Source organism: Phyllobates terribilis, unplaced genomic scaffold, assembly GCF_046119375.1.
Source record: "Phyllobates terribilis strain yellow unplaced genomic scaffold, ASM4611937v1 Scaffold_8__6_contigs__length_399053987, whole genome shotgun sequence".
Taxonomy (NCBI): domain Eukaryota; kingdom Metazoa; phylum Chordata; class Amphibia; order Anura; family Dendrobatidae; genus Phyllobates; species Phyllobates terribilis.
Genome location: NW_027362768.1, coordinates 194514813 through 194540128, shown reverse-complemented (window position 1 = coordinate 194540128; position 25316 = coordinate 194514813).

Genomic DNA, 25316 nt, shown 5'->3' with positions numbered 1-25316 from the left:
ACTGTGCTGTATATAGAGCTACAGATACTCACTGTGATGTATATAGAGCTACAGATACTCACTGTGCTGTATATAGAGCTACAGATACTCACTGTGCCTGTATATAGAGCTACAGATACTCACTGTGATGTATATAGAGCTACAGATACTCACTGTGCTGTATATAGAGCTACAGATACTCCCTGTGATGTATATAGAGCTACAGATACTCACTGTGCCTGTATATAGAGCTACAGATACTCACTGTGCCTGTATATAGAGCTACAGATACTCACTGTGCTGTATATAGAGCTACAGATACTCACTGTGATGTATATAGAGCTACAGATACTCACTGTGCTGTATATAGAGCTACAGATACTCACTGTGCCTGTATATAGAGCTACAGATACTCACTGTGATGTATATAGAGCTACAGATACTCACTGTGCTGTATATAGAGCTACAGATACTCACTGTGCTGTATATAGAGCTACAGATACTCACTGTGCTGTATATAGGGCTACAGATACTCACTGTGCCTGTATATAGGGTTACAGATACTCACTGTGCTGTATTTAGGGCTACAGATACTCACTGTGCCTGTATATAGGACTACAGATACTCACTGTGCCTGTATATAGAGCTACAGATACTCACTGTGCCTGTATATAGAGCTACAGATACTCACTGTGCTGTATATAGAGCTACAGATACTCACTGTGCCTGTATATAGGGCTACAGATACTCACTGTGCCTGTATATAGGGCTACAGATACTACTGTGCCTGTATATAGGGCTACAGATACTCACTGTGCCTGTATATAGGGCTACAGATAGTCACTGTGCCTGTACATAGAGCTACAGATACTCACTGTGCTGTATATAGAGCTACAGATACTCACTGTGCCTGTATATAGAGCTACAGATACTCACTGTGCTGTATATAGAGCTACAGATACTCACTGTGCTGTATATAAGACTAGAGATACTCACTGTGCCTGTATATAGAGCTACAGATACTCACTGTGCCTGTATATAGAGCTACAGATACTCACTGTGCTGTATATAGAGCTACAGATACTCACTGTGCCTGTATATAGTACTACAGATACTCACTGTGCCTGTATATAGAGCTACAGATACTCACTGTGCCTGTATATAGGACTACAGATACTCACTGTGCCTGTATATAGGACTACAGATACTCACTGTGCCTGTATATAGAGCTACAGATACTCACTGTGCCTGTATATAGGACTACAGATACTCACTGTGCCTGTATATAAGACTACAGATACTCACTGTGCCTGTATATAGGGCTACAGATACTCACTGTGCCTGTATATAGAGCTACAGATACTCACTGTGCTGTATATAGAGCTACAGATACTCACTGTGCCTGTATATAGGACTACAGATACTCACTGTGCTGTATATAGAGCTACAGATACTCACTGTGCCTGTATATAGTACTACAGATACTCACTGTGCCTGTATATAGAGCTACAGATACTCACTGTGCCTGTATATAGGACTACAGATACTCACTGTGCTGTATATAGAGCTACAAATACTCACTGTGCTGTATATAGAGCTACAGATACTCACTGTGCCTGTATATAGGACTACAGATACTCACTGTGCTGTATATAGGGCTACAGATACTCACTGTGCCTGTATATAGAGCTACAGATACTCACTGTGCCTGTATATAGGACTACAGATACTCACTGTGCCTGTATATAGAGCTACAGATACTCACTGTGCCTGTATATAGGACTACAGATACTCACTGTGCCTGTATATAGGACTACAGATACTCACTGTGCCTGTATATAGGTCTACAGATACTCACTGTGCCTGTATATAGAGCTACAGATACTCACTGTGCTGTATATAGGACTACAGATACTCACTGTGCCTGTATATAGGACTACAGATACTCACTGTGCCTGTATATAGAGCTACAGATACTCACTGTGCCTGTATATAGAGCTACAGATACTCACTGTGCCTGTATATAGGACTACAGATACTCACTGTGCCTGTATATAGGTCTACAGATACTCACTGTGCCTGTATATAGGACTACAGATACTCACTGTGCTGTATATAGGACTACAGATACTCACTGTGCCTGTATATAGGTCTACAGATACTCACTGTGCCTGTATATAGGACTACAGATACTCACTGTGCCTGTATATAGAGCTACAGATACTCACTGTGCTGTATATAGAGCTACAGATACTCACTGTGCTGTATATAGGGCTACAGATACTCACTGTGCTGTATATAGAGCTACAGATACTCACTGTGCTGTATATAGAGCTACAGATACTCACTGTGCTGTATATAGGACTACAGGTATTCACTGTGCCTGTATATAGAGCTACAGATACTCACTGTGCTGTATATAGAGCTACAGATACTCACTGTGCTGTATATAGAGCTACAGATACTCACTGTGCCTGTATATAGGGCTACAGATACTCACTGTGCCTGTATATAGAGCTACAGATACTCACTGTGCTGTATATAGAGCTACAGATACTCACTGTGCTGTATATAGAGCTATAGATACTCACTATGCTGTATATAGGGCTACAGATACTCACTGTGCCTGTATATAGAGCTACAGATACTCACTGTGCTGTATATAGGGCTACAGATACTCATTGTGCCTGTATATAGAGCTACAGATACTCACTGTGCTGTATATAGAGCTACAGATACTCACTGTGCCTGTATATAGGGCTACAGATACTCACTGTGCTGTATATAGAGCTACAGATACTCACTGTGCTGTATATAGAGCTACAGATACTCACTGTGCCTGTATATAGGGCTACAGATACTCACGGTGCCTGTATATAGGGCTACAGATACTCACTGTGCTGTATATAGGACTACAGATACTCACGGTGCCTGTATATAGGGCTACAGATACTCACTGTGCTGTATATAGGACTACAGATACTCACGGTGCCTGTATATAGGGCTACAGATACTCACTGTGCTGTATATAGGACTACAGATACTCACTGTGCCTGTATATAGAGCTACAGATACTCACTGTGCCTGTATATAGGGCTACAGATACTCACGGTGCCTGTATATAGGGCTACAGATACTCACTGTGCTGTATATAGGACTACAGATACTCACGGTGCCTGTATATAGGGCTACAGATACTCACTGTGCTGTATATAGGACTACAGATACTCACTGTGCTGTATATAGAGCTACAGATACTCACTGTGCTGTATATAGAGCTACAGATACTCACTGTGCTGTATATAGAGCTACAGATACTCACTGTGCCTGTATATAGGGCTACAGATACTCACTGTGCTGTATATAGAGCTACAGATACTCACTGTGCTGTATATAGAGCTACAGATACTCACTGTGCTGTATATAGAGCTACAGATACTCACTGTGCTGTATATAGGACTACAGATACTCACTGTGCTGTATATAGAGCTACAGATACTCACTGTGATGTATATAGGGCTACAGATACTCACTGTGCCTGTATATAGAGCTACAGATACTCACTGTGCTGTATATAGAGCTACAGATACTCACTGTGCCTGTATATAGAGCTACAGATACTCACTGTGCTGTATATAGGGCTACAGATACTCACTGTGCTGTATATAGGGCTACAGATACTCACTGTGCTGTATATAGGACTACAGATACTCACTGTGCCTGTATATAGGGCTACAGATACTCACTGTGCCTGTATATAGAGCTACAGATACTCACTGTGCTGTATATAGAGCTACAGATACTCACTGTGCTGTATATAGAGCTACAGATACTCACTGTGCCTGTATATAGAGCTACAGATACTCACTGTGCCTGTATATAGAGCTACAGATACTCACTGTGCTGTATATAGGACTACAGATACTCACTGTGCTGTATATAGAGCTACAGATACTCACTGTGCCTGTATATAGAGCTACAGATACTCACTGTGCTGTATATAGGGCTACAGATACTCACTGTGCTGTATATAGGGCTACAGATACTCACTGTGCTGTATATAGGGCTACAGATACTCACTGTGCTGTATATAGGACTACAGATACTCACTGTGCCTGTATATAGGACTACAGATACTCACTGTGCCTGTATATAGGGCTACAGATACTCACTGTGCTGTATATAGAGCTACAGATACTCACTGTGCTGTATATAGGACTACAGATACTCACTGTGCCTGTATATAGAGCTACAGATACTCACTGTGCTGTATATAGAGCTACAGATACTCACTGTGCTGTATATAGGGCTACAGATACTCACTGTGCTGTATATAGGACTACAGATACTCACTGTGCCTGTATATAGAGCTACAGATACTCACTGTGCTGTATATAGGACTACAGATACTCACTGTGCTGTATATAGGGCTACAGATACTCACTGTGCTGTATATAGGGCTACAGATACTCACTGTGCTGTATATAGGGCTACAGATACTCACTGTGCCTGTATATAGGACTACAGATACTCACTGTGACTGTATATAGGGCTACAGATACTCACTGTGCTGTAAATAGGGCTACAGATACTCACTGTGCTCTATATAGGGCTACAGATACTCACTGTGCCTGTATATAGGACTACAGATACTCACTGTGCCTGTATATAGGGCTACAGATACTCACTGTGCTGTATATAGGGCTACAGATACTCACTGTCCTGTATATAGGGCTACAGATACTCACTGTGCCTGTATATAGGGCTACAGATACTCACTGTGCTGTATATAGAGCTACAGATACTCACTGTGCTGTATATAGAGCTACAGATACTCACTGTGCTGTATATAGAGCTACAGATACTCACTGTGCTGTATATAGAGCTACAGATACTCACTGTGCCTGTATATAGGGCTACAGATACTCACTGTGCTGTATATAGAGCTACAGATACTCACTGTGCTGTATATAGAGCTACAGATACTCACTGTGCCTGTATATAGGACTACAGATACTCACTGTGCTGTATATAGAGCTACAGATACTCACTGTGCCTGTATATAGAGCTACAGATACTCACTGTGCCTGTATATAGAGCTACAGATACTCACTGTGCTGTATATAGAGCTACAGATACTCACTGTGCCTGTATATAGAGCTACAGATACTCATGTAGCACCCTGAGGATTCGGCTGTTACAGGGGTATTGCACCTCAACCCAGAGGTGTGATATTCCACTCCCAGGTAAGGATGGAGTGTGGAACTGAGCTCGGTAGGCTGCATGCACTACACACATCCCATTTCCGAGGAGCAGACCGACGGTACTCCCACTTAGAAATGTGCAGGTACGACCGAGTCTGTTCCTGGCTGGAGTGGGAGGGGGGTGGTACATCCCAAGTAGTGTAGGGGCAGATAGGGGGAGCAGCCTGGGTAAAGATAGGAGCTCATTGGGTGCTGGTCACCTGAGCTCACACATAGAGGGTGTATATAAGGTGGGCACCAACTAAGATCAGGGTCAGTCAGATGCAGAGAACAAGTCAGATGCAGAGAACAAGTCAGCAAGCAGAGGAGAAGAAAGACCCAGAGTGAGAGAGGAGAAGAGAAAGAGAGACCCAGAGGGGGAAAACAGCAGAAAAGGACTCCAAGATCCCAACTTAAATCCCCGGGTGAAGAGTCGGCACAGGGTACCGGATCCCAAGCTGGTGGGGGCAGAAAACACACCCTAGCCAGAGACCGGAGACTGTGGGCAGCGTTTGCCACGGTCACCCATCACATCCACCCCGAAGGCACACCACATGAAGGGTCAGGGAACCCAAGGCCAAGGGTGTCCCAACAGAAGGCCCGAGGGAGCTGGACCTAGGTGGATCACTGGTGGGGACGGCCAGAGAACGGGACAGAAGGAGAGCTCAGGGCCACGCTCCGGACTTGTTTGGGGGTTGGCTGGATCCAGGACCTGGTGGACGCAGCACGGCTCGGGTGGTCACTCGAAGCTGGAGTGACCAGTACAACATCTGCAGTAAGTAAACACCCTTAACTGCACAACCTGACTCTGTCTTCATTGCCGTCTGCACTGCACCACCACAACCCCCATCCTCTGCACCTGTCCCCCCTGAGGCTTTACCCCTCCCGTTGGGGGTTATCCCACCAAGCTGCGCACCCACCATCAGCCTCAGCGGACCCTGCTGCAGCGGCGGCCACAGTGACCGCATCACAACGGGTGGCGTAGTCGACACAAAAGAACTCTTAATAACATCTGTAGGACTGCCACATAACACTGAGTTTGACGCCCTGGGCACGGGCCGGGTCACAGCCGCTCGGAGACTACAACCCCCCATCTGATCCGGTGCCGGGTATTCCCCTCAAAAAGGAATATGTCCCAGGGGGCGCGTCAACTTTGGCGTAGTCGGCAGGATTACGTGCCCGCAACACCCGGGTACTGCGTGCCTGAAGAAAAGTGCAAGTTTACCTCAGAAAGAAGTCTCCCGCCGGTTCCGGAGGGTCCACGCCATCGGACCCCATCACAGGTCGTTTCCCGCCGATTGTCCGCCATTTCCAGCTTGTTCCCGCCATCTGCAGAGTTTCCCGCCACTGGGCGACGCTTCCCGCCAAATCCGCAGATTTCCCGCCTTGGAAGAGTAGCGGACGCCATTATGGGCGTGCCAAAGGAGGGCAGGAGGCCGCCTCCCATCGTGGGCCAGGACAGAAAATGGCGCCAAAAGTGGAAACCGCCCCCACCAACAGAGACTGTGATGCTGGAGGTGTCTGTCAGCGTGAAAGAACTACCCCTGGAGCTGACAGTCACCGAGTTGCCCCAGGACCGCCCTCGAAGTGGGAGGAGACGAAAGAAAAGAACGAAGATGGGTGCCGCCTGGAGCAGTCTGGAGCGAGCGCACCCGGAGGCAAGAAGTCTAACGAGGAGTAGCGGAGGAGCTTACCCGGATATGGAAAGAAAGCAGAACAGCACCGGCCCGCTGGCCAGGAGTCTGCTAGAGACCGAGGAAGGAGAGCAGAGCAGCACCGGCCCGCTGGCCAGGAGCCTGCTGGAAGAAGAGCAGAGCAGCACCGACCCGTTGGTCAGGAGCCTGCTAGACACCACGACCCCACTAGGCCTAGTGGAGGTCCTTGCACAGCTCCCCCGAGACCGGGAGTGTGCACAGACTGCCCTGGAGGGCCTCGCACGGAGGATGGCCCGGGTACAGCGCGAGATATTGGCGGAATGGAGCCGGGAGATGGCCCAGCAAGCTGAGACCAGTCAACGGAGCACGCTACCCTGGAAGAGGAAACAGACCGCCTCTGAGGATGGCGCGGGAGGACCAAAGGCCGGAGACGGCGCCGAGAAGGGAGCCGAACGCATGGAGGCAGGTAAAGGGGACGCCTATACCCCAAGCCAGGAAACCGCCCACCTGCCCCAGCTCCCCGTCGCAGAGCCCGAAAGTCCCCCTGCTGTGCCCGTAGCCGCCATGTCACCGCTATGGACTAGGCCCCGACCGGAAGCCGCCGCAGCGACCCCTGTGACGTCACGCGCCTCGACCCGGAGCGTGACAAAGCAGGAAATACCACCAGCCTGGTCGCAAGGCCTAGTACCCCCGGGCGCCGCATCACCAACAGCGCCCCCTACCTCCGCGGAGCCTCCGGCCTGGCCGCAAGGCCAGGTAGCCCAGGGCGCCGCCGTCCTAACGGTGCCCTTCACCTTCCAGGTGCCCCAGGCCTGGCCGCAAGGCCTGGGCAACCCGGGCGCCACCACCACCGCGCCCGCACCCGTAAAACCAAGGGTGCCACACCTGGGGGAGGACTTGTTCAGCCAGCTCACATGGCCGGACGGGCGGCCCTTCATCTGGCCCGAAGAATACCATGAGCTGGAACGGCAGCAGAGACTAAGACCCCTGGATGAACCCCTGATTCCGGCTCCGAAGCCCGTGGCACGGATCTCGCCCCCGCTAGCGGAAGCACAGTTTGAGTGGGACCCCACCGGAGAAGATCTAATGGGGTTCACTCAGGAAACTAGGGCAGCTGCAGCAGAGCGCGCTGAGTGTTGCCGACAGCAGCTCGAAGAGTTCGCGAGGGAGCGGAGAGAGAGGCGGGTCCGGGAACAACAGGCCCAAATAAGGAGCGCCGAGCAAAAGAGCCGGACCAGGAGGGACCCCCGTGCAGCGCACAGTCCCCGTACCACCGGGACTGTAATAAAGTTTAACCAGCAGCACGGGTGGGGCTTCATTAGAGACAACAACACCCCCGGCGACGTCTTTGTCACGCGCAGAGACGTGGAGTCCCATCTGCCGGAGGGGCATAGAGGTCGTGACCTCTACATCGGAGACGAGGTCACCTTTACCCGGCACAAGTGTGCCAAAGGACCTTACGCCCTCCACGTACACCGCCTGACGGAGGAGGAGTTGCAGTGCGGGGAGGAGGAGCAAGAGGACCCGGACGGGTCTGAAGTTACAACCAGCTATAAGCAAAGAGCAGGAGGAAGACGCCGTTGAGTGCGGCAGAGCAGTGATGTAAATAGGTACCCGATCCGGGTACCAAAGAAACTGTTGATACATATATATATAGTCCCCGTTGGGACCAGCTGAGTGAACTGTTTACCCGTTAACCCCTTCATCCCGCGGGCTGAGGACTGTGAGCAGCCATTCCCTTCCCTCTACCTGGCCGAGGACTGAGAGCGGCCAACTTCCCCTGTATATAGTTGCGCTTCCTAAAGCGCCCCCTACCGGTTTTATAGGAAAACCAGTTTTTCTAAGAGACTGTCGCACTTTTCCCGGACACACGTTGCACAGTGTCCGGAGGAGGAACCTGAAACAAGAGACGACGAGAATGTTGATATGAAAAGTTTTATATATATAATGTTTTATATGTTTTATATGTTTATGAAAAAAAAATGTATGTTTTTGGTGTTATTTATGTCTTACAGCCCGAGGACGTGCTGTGATTTACCAGGGGGGAATGTAGCACCCTGAGGATTCGGCTGTTACAGGGGTATTGCACCTCAACCCAGAGGTGTGATATTCCACTCCCAGGTAAGGATGGAGTGTGGAACTGAGCTCGGTAGGCTGCATGCACTACACACATCCCATTTCCGAGGAGCAGACCGACGGTACTCCCACTCAGAAATGTGCAGGTACGACCGAGTCTGTTCCTGGCTGGAGTGGGAGGGGGGTGGTACATCCCAAGTAGTGTAGGGGCAGATAGGGGGAGCAGCCTGGGTAAAGATAGGAGCTCATTGGGTGCTGGTCACCTGAGCTCACACATAGAGGGTGTATATAAGGTGGGCACCAACTAAGATCAGGGTCAGTCAGATGCAGAGAACAAGTCAGATGCAGAGAACAAGTCAGCAAGCAGAGGAGAAGAAAGACCCAGAGTGAGAGAGGAGAAGAGAAAGAGAGACCCAGAGGGGGAAAACAGCAGAAAAGGACTCCAAGATCCCAACTTAAATCCCCGGGTGAAGAGTCGGCACAGGGTACCGGATCCCAAGCTGGTGGGGGCAGAAAACACACCCTAGCCAGAGACCGGAGACTGTGGGCAGCGTTTGCCACGGTCACCCATCACATCCACCCCGAAGGCACACCACATGAAGGGTCAGGGAACCCAAGGCCAAGGGTGTCCCAACAGAAGGCCCGAGGGAGCTGGACCTAGGTGGATCACTGGTGGGGACGGCCAGAGAACGGGACAGAAGGAGGGCTCAGGGCCACGCTCCGGACTTGTTTGGGGGTTGGCTGGATCCAGGACCTGGTGGACGCAGCACGGCTCGGGTGGTCACTCGAAGCTGGAGTGACCAGTACAACATCTGCAGTAAGTAAACACCCTTAACTGCACAACCTGACTCTGTCTTCACTGCCGTCTGCACTGCACCACCACAACCCCCATCCTCTGCACCTGTCCCCCCTGAGGCTTTACCCCTCCCGTTGGGGGTTATCCCACCAAGCTGCGCACCCACCATCAGCCTCAGCGGACCCTGCTGCAGCGGCGGCCACAGTGACCGCATCACAACGGGTGGCGTAGTCGACACAAAAGAACTCTTAATAACATCTGTAGGACTGCCACATAACACTGAGTTTGACGCCCTGGGCACGGGCCGGGTCACAGCCGCTCGGAGACTACAACCCCCCATCTGATCCGGTGCCGGGTATTCCCCTCAAAAAGGAATATGTCCCAGGGGGCGCGTCACTCACTGTGCTGTATATAGAGCTACAGATACTCACTGTGCTGTATATAGGACTACAGATACTCACTGTGCTGTATATAGAGCTACAGATACTCACTGTGCCTGTATATAGGACTACAGATACTCACTGTGCTGTATATAGGACTACAGATACTCACTGTGCTGTATATAGGACTACAGATACTCACTGTGCTGTATATAGAGCTACAGATACTCACTGTGCTGTATATAGGGCTACAGATACTCACTGTGCTGTATATAGGGCTACAGATACTCACTGTGCTGTATATAGGGCTACAGATACTCACTGTGCTGTATATAGGACTACAGATACTCACTGTGCCTGTATATAGGACTACAGATACTCACTGTGCCTGTATATAGGGCTACAGATACTCACTGTGCTGTATATAGAGCTACAGATACTCACTGTGCTGTATATAGGACTACAGATACTCACTGTGCTGTATATAGGGCTACAGATACTCACTGTGCTGTATATAGGACTACAGATACTCACTGTGCCTGTATATAGAGCTACAGATACTCACTGTGCTGTATATAGGACTACAGATACTCACTGTGCTGTATATAGAGCTACAGATACTCACTGTGCTGTATATAGGGCTACAGATACTCACTGTGCTGTATATAGGGCTACAGATACTCACTGTGCTGTATATAGGGCTACAGATACTCACTGTGCCTGTATATAGGACTACAGATACTCACTGTGACTGTATATAGGGCTACAGATACTCACTGTGCTGTATATAGGGCTACAGATACTCACTGTGCTCTATATAGGGCTACAGATACTCACTGTGCCTGTATATAGGACTACAGATACTCACTGTGCCTGTATATAGGGCTACAGATACTCACTGTGCTGTATATAGGGCTACAGATACTCACTGTCCTGTATATAGGGCTACAGATACTCACTGTGCCTGTATATAGGGCTACAGATACTCACTGTGCTGTATATAGAGCTACAGATACTCACTGTGACTGTATATAGAGCTACAGATACTCACTGTGCTGTATATAGGGCTACAGATACTCACTGTGCTGTATATAGGGCTACAGATACTCACTGTGCCTGTATATAGAGCTACAGATACTCACTGTGCTGTATATAGGGCTACAGATACTCACTGTGCTGTATATAGAGCTACAGATACTCACTGTGCCTGTATATAGAGCTACAGATACTCACTGTGCCTGTATATAGAGCTACAGATACTCACTGTGCTGTATATAGAGCTACAGATACTCACTGTGCCTGTATATAGGGCTACAGATACTCACTGTGCTGTATATAGGACTACAGATACTCACTGTGCTGTATATAGGACTACAGATACTCACTGTGCTGTATATAGAGCTACAGATACTCACTGTGCCTGTATATAGAGCTACAGATACTCACTGTGCTGTATATAGGGCTACAGATACTCACTGTGCCTGTATATAGAGCTACAGATACTCACTGTGCTGTATATAGAGCTACAGATACTCACTGTGCTGTATATAGGGCTACAGATACTCACTGTGCCTGTATATAGAGCTACAGATACTCACTGTGCTGTATATAGAGCTACAGATACTCACTGTGCCTGTATATAGGGCTACAGACACTCACTGTGCCTGTATATAGGGCTACAGATACTCACTGTGCTGTATATAGGGCTACAGATACTCACTGTGCCTGTTTATAGGGCTACAGATACTCACTGTGCCTGTATATAGAGCTACAGATACTCACTGTGCTGTATATAGAGCTACAGATACTCACTGTGCCTGTATATAGAGCTACAGATACTCACTGTGCTGTATATAGGGCTACAGATACTCACTGTGCCTGTTTATAGGGCTACAGATACTCACTGTGCTGTATATAGAGCTACAGATACTCACTGTGCCTGTATATAGAGCTACAGATACTCACTGTGCTGTATATAGAGCTACAGATACTCACTGTGCTGTATATAGAGCTACAGATACTCACTGTGCTGTATATAGGGCTACAGATACTCACTGTGCTGTATATAGGACTACAGATACTCACTGTGCCTGTTTATAGGGCTACAGATACTCACTGTGCTGTATATAGAGCTACATATACTAACTGTGCTGTATATAGAGCTACAGATACTCACTGTGCTGTATATAGAGCTACAGATACTCACTGTGCTGTATATAGAGCTACAGATACTCACTGTGCTGTATATAGGGTTACAGATACTCACTGTGCCTGTATATAGGGCTACAGATACTCACTGTGCCTGTTTATAGGGCTACAGATACTCACTGTGCCTGTATATAGAGCTACAGATACTCACTGTGCCTGTATATAGAGCTACAGATACTCACTGTGCTGTATATAGGGCTACAGATACTCACTGTGCTGTATATAGAGCTACAGATACTCACTGTGCTGTATATAGAGCTACAGATACTCACTGTGCTGTATATAGGGTTACAGATACTCACTGTGCTGTATATAGGGCTACAGATACTCACTGTGCTGTATATAGGGTTACAGATACTCACTGTGCTGTATATAGAGCTACAGATACTCACTGTGCTGTATATAGGGCTACAGATACTCACTGTGCTGTATATAGGGCTACAGATACTCACTGTGCTGTATATAGAGCTACAGATACTCACTGTGCTGTATATAGAGCTACAGATACTCACTGTGCTGTATATAGGGTTACAGATACTCACTGTGCTGTATATAGGGCTACAGATACTCACTGTGCTGTATATAGAGCTACAGATACTCACTGTGCCTGTATATAGAGCTACAGATACTCACTGTGCCTGTATATAGGGCTACAGATACTCACTGTGCCTGTTTATAGGGCTACAGATACTCACTGTGCTGTATATAGAGCTACAGATACTCACTGTGCTGTATATAGAGCTACAGATACTCACTGTGCTGTATATAGGGTTACAGATACTCACTGTGCTGTATATAGGGCTACAGATACTCACTGTGCTGTATATAGAGCTACAGATACTCACTGTGCCTGTATATAGAGCTACAGATACTCACTGTGCCTGTATATAGGGCTACAGATACTCACTGTGCCTGTATATAGAGCTACAGATACTCACTGTGCCTGTATATAGGGCTACAGATACTCACTGTGCTGTATATAGAGCTACAGATACTCACTGTGCCTGTATATAGAGCTACAGATACTCACTGTGCTGTATATAGGGCTACAGATACTCACTGTGCTGTATATAGGGCTACAGATACTCACTGTGCTGTATATAGAGCTACAGATACTCACTGTGCTGTATATAGAGCTACAGATACTCACTGTGCCTGTTTATAGGGCTACAGATACTCACTGTGCCTGTATATAGGGCTACAGATACTCACTGTGCTGTATATAGAGCTACAGATACTCACTGTGCTGTATATAGGGCTACAGATACTCACTGTGCTGTATATAGAGCTACAGATACTCACTGTGCTGTATATAGAGCTACAGATACTCACTGTGCTGTATATAGGGCTACAGATACTCACTGTGCTGTATATAGGGCTACAGATACTCACTGTGCTGTATATAGGGCTACAGATACTCACTGTGCTGTATATAGAGCTACAGATACTCACTGTGCCTGTATATAGAGCTACAGATACTCACTGTGCCTGTATATAGAGCTACAGATACTCACTGTGCTGTATATAGGGCTACAGATACTCACTGTGCTGTATATAGGGCTACAGATACTCACTGTGCTGTATATAGAGCTACAGATACTCACTGTGCTGTATATAGGGCTACAGATACTCACTGTGCTGTATATAGAGCTACAGATACTCACTGTGCTGTATATAGAGCTACAGATACTCACTGTGCCTGTATATAGAGCTACAGATACTCACTGTGCTGTATATAGGGCTACAGATACTCACTGTGCTGTATATAGGGCTACAGATACTCACTGTGCTGTATATAGAGCTACAGATACTCACTGTGCCTGTATATAGAGCTACAGATACTCACTGTGCTGTATATAGGGCTACAGATACTCACTGTGCTGTATATAGGGCTACAGATACTCACTGTGCTGTATATAGAGCTACAGATACTCACTGTGCTGTATATAGAGCTACAGATACTCACTGTGCCTGTATATAGGGCTACAGATACTCACTGTGCCTGTTTATAGGGCTACAGATACTCACTGTGCCGCTATATAGAGCTACAGATACTCACTGTGCCTGTATATAGAGCTACAGATACTCGCTGTGCCTGTATATAGGGCTACAGATACTCACTGTGCCTGTATATAGGACTACAGATACTCACTGTGCTGTATATAGAGCTACAGATACTCACTGTGCCTGTATATAGGACTACAGATACTCACTGTGCTGTATATAGAGCTACAGATACTCAATGTGCTGTATATAGAGCTACAGATACTCACTGTGCCTGTATATAGGGTTACAGATACTCACTGTACTGTATATAGGACTACAGATACTCACTGTGCTGTATATAGAGCTACAGATACTCACTGTGCCTGTATATATAGCTACAGATACTCACTGTGCCTGTATATAGGACTACAGATACTCACTGTGCCTGTATATAGGGCTACAGATACTCACTGTGCTGTATATAGGGCTACAGATACTCACTGTGCCTGTATATAGGACTACAGATACTCACTGTGCCTGTATATAGAGCTACAGATACTCACTGTGCTGTATATAGAGCTACAGATACTCACTGTGCTGTATATAGGACTACAGATACTCACTGTGCCTGTATATAGGACTACAGATACTCACTGTGCCTGTATATAGGACTACAGATACTCACTGTGCTGTATATAGGACTACAGATACTCACTGTGCTGTATATAGGACTACAGATACTCACTGTGCCTGTATATAGAGCTACAGATACTCACTGTGCCTGTATATAGGACTACAGATACTCACTGTGCCTGTATATAGAGCTACAGATACTCACTGTGCTGTATATAGGACTACAGATACTCACTGTGCCTGTATATAGAGCTACAGATACTCACTGTGCCTGTATATAGGACTACAGATACTCACTGTGCCTGTATATAGAGCTACAGATACTCACTGTGCCTGTATATAGGACTACAGATACTCACTGTGCCTGTATATAGAGCTACAGATACTCACTGTGCCTGTATATAGAGCTACAGATACTCACTGTGCTGTATATAGGACTACAGATACTCACTGTGCTGTATATAGGACTACAGATACTCACTGTGCTGTATATAGAGCTACAGATACTCACTATGCTGTATATAGAGCTACAGATACTCACTGTGCTGTATATAGGACTACAGATACTCACTGTGCCTGTATATAGGGCTACAGATACTCACTGTGCCTGTATATAGGGCTACAGATACTCACTGTGCTGTATATAGAGCTACAGATACTCACTGTGCTGTATATAGAGCTACAGATACTCACTGTGCTGTATATAGAGCTACAGATACTCACTGTGCTGTATATAGAGCTATAGATACTCACTGTGCTGTATATAGGGCTACAGATACTCACTGTGCCTGTATATAGAGCTACAGATACTCACTGTGCCTGTATATAGAGCTACAGATACTCACTGTGCCTGTATATAGGACTACAGATACTCACTGTGCCTGTATATAGGACTACAGATACTCACTGTGCCTGTATATAGGGCTACAGATACTCACTGTGCCTGTATATAGGACTACAGATACTCACTGTGCCTGTATATAGGACTACAGATACTCACTGTGCCTGTATATAGGGCTACAGATACTCACTGTGCCTGTATATAGGGCTACAGATACTCACTGTGCCTGTATATAGGGCTACAGATACTCACTGTGCTGTATATAGGACTACAGATACTCACTGTGCTGTATATAGGACTACAGATACTCACTGTGCCTGTATATAGGACTACAGATACTCACTGTGCCTGTATATAGGGCTACAGATACTCACTGTGCCTGTATATAGGGCTACAGATACTCACTGTGCCTGTATATAGAGCTACAGATACTCACTGTGCTGTATATAGGGCTACAGATACTCACTGTGCCTGTATATAGAACTACAGATACTCACTGTGCTGTATATAGAGCTACAGATACTCACTGTGCTGTATATAGAGCTACAGATACTCACTGTGCCTGTATATAGGACTACAGATACTCACTGTGCTGTATATAGAGCTACAGATACTCACTGTGCTGTATATAGAGCTACAGATACTCACTCTGCCTGTATATAGGACTACAGATACTCACTGTGCTTTATATAGGGCTACAGATACTCACTGTGCCTGTATATAGAGCTACAGATACTCACTGTGTCTGTATATAGGACTACAGATACTCACTGTGCTGTATATAGGGCTACAGATACTCACTGTGCTGTATATAGAGCTACAGATACTCACTGTGCCTGTATATAGGACTACAGATACTCACTGTGCTGTATATAGAGCTACAGATACTCACTGTGCTGTATATAGAGCTACAGATACTCACTGTGCTGTATATAGAGCTACAGATACTCACTGTGCTGTATATAGAGCTACAGATACTCACTGTGCCTGTATATAGGACTACAGATACTCACTGTGCTGTATATAAAGCTACAGATACTCACTGTGCCTGTATATAGGACTACAGATACTCACTGTGCCTGTATATAGGACTACAGATACTCACTGGGCTGTATATAGGACTACAGATACTCACTGTGCCTGTATATAGGACTACAGATACTCACTGTGCTGTATATAGAGCTACAGATACTCACTGTGCCTGTATATAGAGCTACAGATACTCACTGTGCCTGTATATAGAGCTACAGATACTCACTGTGCTGTATATAGAGCTACAGAAACTCACTGTGCTGTATATAGAGCTACAGATACTCACTGTGCTGTATATAGAGCTACAGATACTCACTGTGCCTGTATATAGAGCTACAGATACTCACTGTGCCTGTATATAGAGCTACAGATACTCACTGTGCTGTATATAGAGCTACAGATACTCACTGTGCTGTATATAGGGCTACAGATACTCACTGTGCCTGTATATAGAGCTACAGATACTCACTGTGCTGTATATAGGGCTACAGATACTCACTGTGCCTGTATATAGAGCTACAGATACTCACTGTGCCTGTACATAGAGCTACAGATACTCACTGTGCTGTATATAGGGCTACAGATACTCACTGTGCTGTATATAGAGCTACAGATACTCACTGTGCCTGTACATAGAGCTACAGATACTCACTGTGCTGTATATAGAGCTACAGATACTCACTGTGCTCTATATAGGGCTACAGATACTCACTGTGCCTGTATATAGAACTACAGATACTCACTGTGCTGTATATAGAGCTACAGATACTCACTGTGCTGTATATAGAGCTACAGATACTCACTGTGCAGTATATAGGGCTACAGATACTCACTGTGCCTGTATATAGAGCTACAGATACTCACTGTGCTGTATATAGGGCTACAGATACTCATTGTGCTGTATATAGAGCTACAGATACTCACTGTGCCTGTATATAGGGTTACAGATACTCACTGTGCTTTATATAGGACTACAGATACTCACTGTGCTGTATATAGGGCTACAGATACTCACTGTGCTGTATATAGAGCTACAGATACTCACTGTGCTGCATATAGGGCTACAGATACTCATTGTGCTGTATATAGAGCTACAGATACTCACTGTGCTGTATATAGAGCTACAGATACTCACTGTGCCTGTATATAGAGCTACAGATACTCACTGTGCTGTATATAGAGCTACAGATACTCACTGTGCTGTATATAGAGCTACAGATACTCACTGTGCTGCATATAGAGCTACAGATACTCACTGTGCTGCATATAGAGCTACAGATACTCACTGTGCTGTATATAGGGCTACAGATACTCACTGTGCTGTATATAGAGCTACAGATACTCACTGTGCCTGTATATAGAGCCACAGATACTCACTGTGCTGCATATAGGGCTACAGATACTCACTGTGCCTGTATATAGAGCTACAGATACTCACTGTGCCTGTATATAGAGCTACAGATACTCACTGTGCTGCATATAGAGCTACAGATACTCACTGTGCTGCATATAGAGCTACAGATACTCACTGTGCTGTATATAGGGCTACAGATACTCACTGTGCTGTATATAGGGCTACAGATACTCACTGTGCCTGTATATAGAGCTACAGATACTCACTGTGCTGTTTATAGAGCTACAGATACTCACTGTGCCTGTATATAGAGCTACAGATACTCACTGTGCTGTTTATAGAGCTACAGATACTCATTGTGCTGTATATAGAGCTACAGATACTCACTGTGCTGCATATAGAGCTACAGATACTCACTGTGCCTGTATATAGAGCTACAGATACTCACTGTGCCTGTATATAGAGCTACAGATACTCACTGTGCTGCATATAGAGCTACAGATACTCACTGTGCTGCATATAGAGCTACAGATACTCACTGTGCTGTATATAGGGCTACAGATACTCACTGTGCTGTATATAGGGTTACAGATACTCACTGTGCCTGTATATAGAGCTACAGATACTCACTGTGCTGCATATAGAGCTACAGATACTCACTGTGCTGTATATAGGGCTACAGATACTCACTGTGCCTGTATATAGAGCTACAGATACTCACTGTGCTGTATATAGGGCTACAGATACTCACTGTGCTGTATATAGAGCTACAGATACTCACTGTGCTGTATATAGAGCTACAGATACTCACTGTGCCTGTATATAGAGCTACAGATACTCACTGTGCTGTATATAGAGCTACAGATACTCACTGTGCTGTATATAGAGCTACAGATACTCACTGTGCCTGTATATAGAGCTACAGATACTCACTGTGCTGCATATAGAGCTACAGATACTCACTGTGCTGTATATAGGGCTACAGATACTCACTGTGCCTGTATATAGAGCTACAGATACTCACTGTGCCTGTATATAGGGCTACAGATACTCACTGTGCTGTATATAGAGCTACAGATACTCACTGTGCTGTATATAGAGCTACAGATACTCACTGTGCTGTATATAGAGCTACAGATACTTATTGTGCCTGTATATAGAGCTACAGATACTCACTGTGCCTGTATATAGGGCTACAGATACTCACTGTGCTGTATATAGAGCTACAGATACTCACTGTGCTGTATATAGAGCTACAGATACTCACTGTGCTGTATATAGGACTACAGGTATTCACTGTGCCTGTATATAGAGCTACAGATACTCACTGTGCTGTATATAGGGCTACAGATACTCACTGTGCTGTATATAGAGCTACAGATACTCACTGTGCTGTATATAGGACTACAGGTATTCACTGTGCCTGTATATAGAGCTACAGATACTCACTGTGCCTGTATATAGGGCTACAGATACTCACTGTGCCTGTATATAGGGCTACAGATACTCACTGTGCCTGTATATAGAGCTACAGATACTCACTGTGCCTGTATATAGGGCTACAGATACTCACTGTGCCTGTATATAGGGCTACAGATACTCACTGTGCCTGTATATAGAGCTACAGATACTCACTGTGCTGTATATAGGGCTACAGATACTCACTGTGCTGTATATAGAGCTACAGATACTCACTGTGCCTGTATATAGAGCTACAGATACTCACTGTGCCTGTATATAGGACTACAGATACTCACTGTGCCTGTATATAGAGCTACAGATACTCACTGTGCTGTATATAGGGCTACAGATACTACTGTGCTGTATATAGAGCTACAGATACTCACTGTGCCTGTATATAGAGCTACAAATACTCACTGTGCCTGTATATAGAGCTACAGATACTCACTGTGCCTGTATATAGGACTACAGATACTCACTGTGCCTGTATATAGAGCTACAGATACTCACTGTGCCTGTATATAGAGCTACAGATACTCACTGTGCCTGTATATAGGACTACAGATACTCACTGTGCTGTATATAGAGCTACAGATACTCACTGTGCCTGTATATAGAGCTACAAATACTCACTGTGCCTGTATATAGAGCTACAGATATTCACTGTGCCTGTATATAGAGCTACAGATACTCACTGTGCTGTATATAGAGCTACATATATTCACTGTGCTGTATATAGAGCTACAGATACTCACTGTGCTGTATATAGAGCTACAGATACTCACTGTGCTGTATATAGAGCTACAGATACTCACTGTGCTGTATATAGAGCTACAGATATTCACTGTGCTGTATATAGAGCAACAGATACTCACTGTGCTGTATATAGAGCTACAGATACTCACTGTGCTGTATATAGAGCTACAGATACTCACTGTGCTGTATATAGAGCTACATATATTCACTGTGCTGTATATAGAGCTACAGATACTCACTGTGCTGTATATAGAGCTACAGATACTCACTGTGCTGTATATAGAGCTACAGATACTCACTGTGCTGTATATAGAGCTACAGATACTCACTGTGCTGTATATAGGGCTACAGATACTCACTGTGCTGTATATAGGGCTACAGATACTCACTGTGCCTGTATATAGAGCTACAGATACTCACTGTGCTGTATATAGGGCTACAGATACTCACTGTGCTGTATATAGGGCTACAGATACTCACTGTGCCTGTATATAGAGCTACAGATACTCACTGTGCTGTATATAGGACTACAGATACTCACTGTGCTGTATATAGAGCTACAGATACTCACTGTGCTGTATATAGAGCTACAGATACTCACTGTGCTGTATATAGGGCTACAGATACTCACTGTGCTGTATATAGGGCTACAGATACTCACTGTGCTGTATATAGAGCTACAGATACTCACTGTGCCTGTATATAGGGCTACAGATACTCACTGTGCTGTATATAGGACTACAGATACTCACTGTGCTGTATATAGAGCTACAGATACTCACTGTGCTGTATATAGGGCTACAGATACTCACTGTGCTGTATATAGGGCTACAGATACTCACTGTGCTGTATATAGGGCTACAGATACTCACTGTGCTGTATATAGAGCTACAGATACTCACTGTGCCTGTATATAGGGCTACAGATACTCACTGTGCCTGTATATAGAGCTACAGATACTCACTTTGCCTGTATATAGGACTACAGATACTCACTTTGCCTGTATATAGGACTACAGATACTCACTGTGCTGTATATAGAGCTACAGATACTCACTGTGCCTGTATATAGGGCTACCCATACTCACTGTGCCTGTATATAGGGCTACAGATACTCACTGTGCTGTATATAGGGCTACAGATACTCACTGTGCCAGTATATAGGGCTACAGATACTCACTGTGCCAGTATATAGAGCTACAGATACTCACTGTGCCTGTATATAGGGCTACAGATACTCACTGTGCCAGTATATAGGGCTACAGATACTCACTGTGCCTGTATATAGGGCTACAGATACTCACTGTGCCAGTATATAGGGCTACCGATACTCACTGTGCCTGTATATAGGGCTACAGATACTCACTGTGCCTGTATATAGGGCTACAGATACTCACTGTGCTGTATATAGGGCTACAGATACTCACTGTGCCTGTATATAGAGCTACAGATACTCACTGTGCTGTATATAGGACTACAGATACTCACTGTGCTGTATATAGGGCTACAGATACTCACTGTGCCTGTATATAGGGCTACAGATTCTCACTGTGCTGTATATAGAGCTACAGATACTCACTGTGCCTGTATATAGGACTACAGATACTCACTGTGCCTGTATATAGAGCTACAGATACTCACTGTGCTGTATATAGGACTACAGATACTCACTGTGCCTGTATATAGAGCTACAGATACTCACTGTGCCTGTATATAGAGCTACAGATACTCACTGTGCCTGTATATAGAGCTACAGATACTCACTGTGCCTGTATATAGAGCTACAGATACTCACTGTGCTGTATATAGGACTACAGATACTCACTGTGCCTGTATATAGAGCTACAGATACTCACTGTGCCTGTATATAGAGCTACAGATACTCACTGTGCCTGTATATAGAGCTACAGATACTCACTGTGCTGTATATAGGACTACAGATACTCACTGTGCCTGTATATAGAGCTACAGATACTCACTGTGCTGTATATAGAGCTACAGATACTCACTGTGCCTGTATATAGGACTACAGATACTCACTGTGCCTGTATATAGAGCTACAGATACTCACTGTGCCTGTATATAGGGCTACAGATACTCACTGTGCCTGTATATAGAGCTACAGATACTCACTGTGCTATATATGGCTACAGATACTCACTGTGCTGTATATAGGACTACAGATACTCACTGTGCTGTATATAGGGCTACAGATACTCACTGTGCTGTATATAGAGCTACAGATACTCACTGTGCTGTATATAGGTTTACAGATACTCACTGTGCTGTATATAGGGCTACAGATACTCAATGTGTCTGTATATAGAACTACAGATACTCACTGTGCCTGTATATAGAGCTACAGATACTCACTGTGCCTGTATATAGGGCTACAGATACTCACTGTGCTGTATATAGAGCTACAGATACTCACTGTACCTGTATATAGGGCTACATATACTCATTGTGCTGTATATAGAGCTACAGATACTCACTGTGCCTGTATATAGGGCTACAGATACTCACTGTGCCTGTATATAGGGCTACAGATACTCACTGCGCTGATTGGTGACATGGTGTGTACCACACTCAACATGGACCAGAGGAAGTAAAGGAAAGAGTGATCTCAGGAGATTAGAAAGAAAATTATATACAAGCATGTTAAAGGTAAAGGTTATAAGACCGTCTCCAAGCAGCTTGATGTTCCTGTGACTACAGTTGCACATATTATTCAGAAATTTAAGATCCATGGGACGGTAGCCAACCTCCCTGGACGTGGCTGCAGGAGGAAAATTGATGACAAATCAAAGAGACTGATGATACGAATAGTAACAAAAGAGCCCAGGATAACTTCTAAAGAGATTAAAGGTGAACTTCAAGCTCAAGGAACATCAGTGTCAGATCGCACCATCCGTTGTTGTTGGATCCAAATTGGACTTCATGGGAGACGACCAAGGAGAACAACATTGTTGAAAAAAAAATCATAAAAAAGCCAGACTGGAACTTGCCAAACTACATGTTGACAAGCCAGAAAGCTTCTGGGAGAATGTCCTATGGACAGATGAGACAAAAATGGAAGTTTTTGGCAAGGAACATCAGCTGTATGTTCACAGACGGAAAAATGAAGCATATCAAGAAAAGAACACTGTCCCTACTGTGAAACATGGTGGAGGCTCTGTTATGTTCTGGGGCTGTTTTGCTGCATCTGGCACAGGGTGTCTTGAATCTGTGCAGGGTACAATGAAATCTCAAGACTATCAAGGGATTCTAGAGAGAAATGTGCTGCCCGGTGTCAGAAAGCGTGGTCTCAGTCGCAGGTCAGGGGTCTTGCAACAGGATAATGACCCAAAACACACAGCTAAAAACACCCAAGAATGGCTACGAGGAAAACATTGAACTATTCTGAAGTGGCTTCTATGAGCCCTGACCCAAATCCTATTGAGCATCTTTTGAAAGAGCTGAAACAGTCTGGAAAAGGCAACCTTCAAACACGAGACAACTGGAACAGTTTGCTCATGAGGAGTCTCCAAAATACCTGTGGAGAGGTGCAGAAGTCTCATTGACAGTTACAGGAATCGTTTGATTGCAGTGATCGCCTCAAAAGGTTCAACAAAATATTAAGTTAAGAAGAAGAAGAACCATCATTTCTGTCCTGGCCGATTTCATGTGGAAGCAGAAAAGCAATGTCTGACTTTCATTTGTTCATTTTCATAGATTTTTAATTTATTATTACTTTTGTCAGATTCAAGTTATTTCCGTGACCATTGTGGGTTTTTCTGTCATTAATCGAGGGGTACCAACAATTTTGACCACGTGTGTACAAAAGACACAAGACTTTATTCACATTAAAACACATAACGCAATTGGTGTCTTCATGGGTAGGAACGCGACAGCAATTGTCCACCACCCTTACAGAGTGTTGATGATTGGACATTTAGATACTTTTGCCCTGGATCTTTTCCATGACTCTTTCTGTAATTCATTGACATTCCGGAGCCCTAAAAATGTTTTTTTTTTTTTTTTAGCCCTTTTCATGGTAGATTTCCACAGTTTGGTTGGCTGAATTACTAAAGAGGGACCTTTACCTTTTGATATGGTTGTGGGAAACTTTGTTCCTAAAAATAAATACTGAAACAACTCAAAAACTTGTGTTTGGTTTAACTTCACGTTACGGTTCACTATCAGACATGTAATGTTGCACCAAATATGGAATAACATGGTCCAGTGGGAAATGGTCAAAAATGTTCTCAAATCCATAGGCATGGTGATCAGTCTGGACTGACATAGTGGACTCTAGTGTAAATTGCATCTATATCGGTATCATGAAAGAATGGTGGAGGGACAGCACAAAAAAGACTTGAATATTGCTTAGTACTCGCTCCTTGAGCTTTTGAACACAAATGACCATTTCCTGAGCGAGCGGCTTACAACCATCTGGGGCCTCTCAACACCATCTCCTCCTACCAGTACCTCCTCCATCTCAGTTCCAGTACAGGTGGATTTTATGCATATAGGATTCGAGTCTCTGAAAGTTTTATATTAACTCTTGAATACACTGTAATAACCAGAGACGAGATGACCAATGCATGAATCCAGTACACTGACCGTACAAGACTTAATGCCTTTAGAAGGTAACATCTTGTGGCAATCTGGCTAGCCATACTACCCACAACGGCCACCTCCGATGTCCATCCCTCATTTCTGATATATTAAATAGAGATAACCAAAACCATTGAATGCAAATCAAATTTAAGTTAAATATAAGGAATTTGCTAGATCAAATTCGAAAAATTTGCCATTTAATTCCCATAAATCTCCCAAAAAATGCCCACCACCAGATTACACAGTGCAAAACATTGAATTAACCAGAGAAGGGTTACATGACCTCCAACGCGGCCACGTAGGTTTACCCATAAT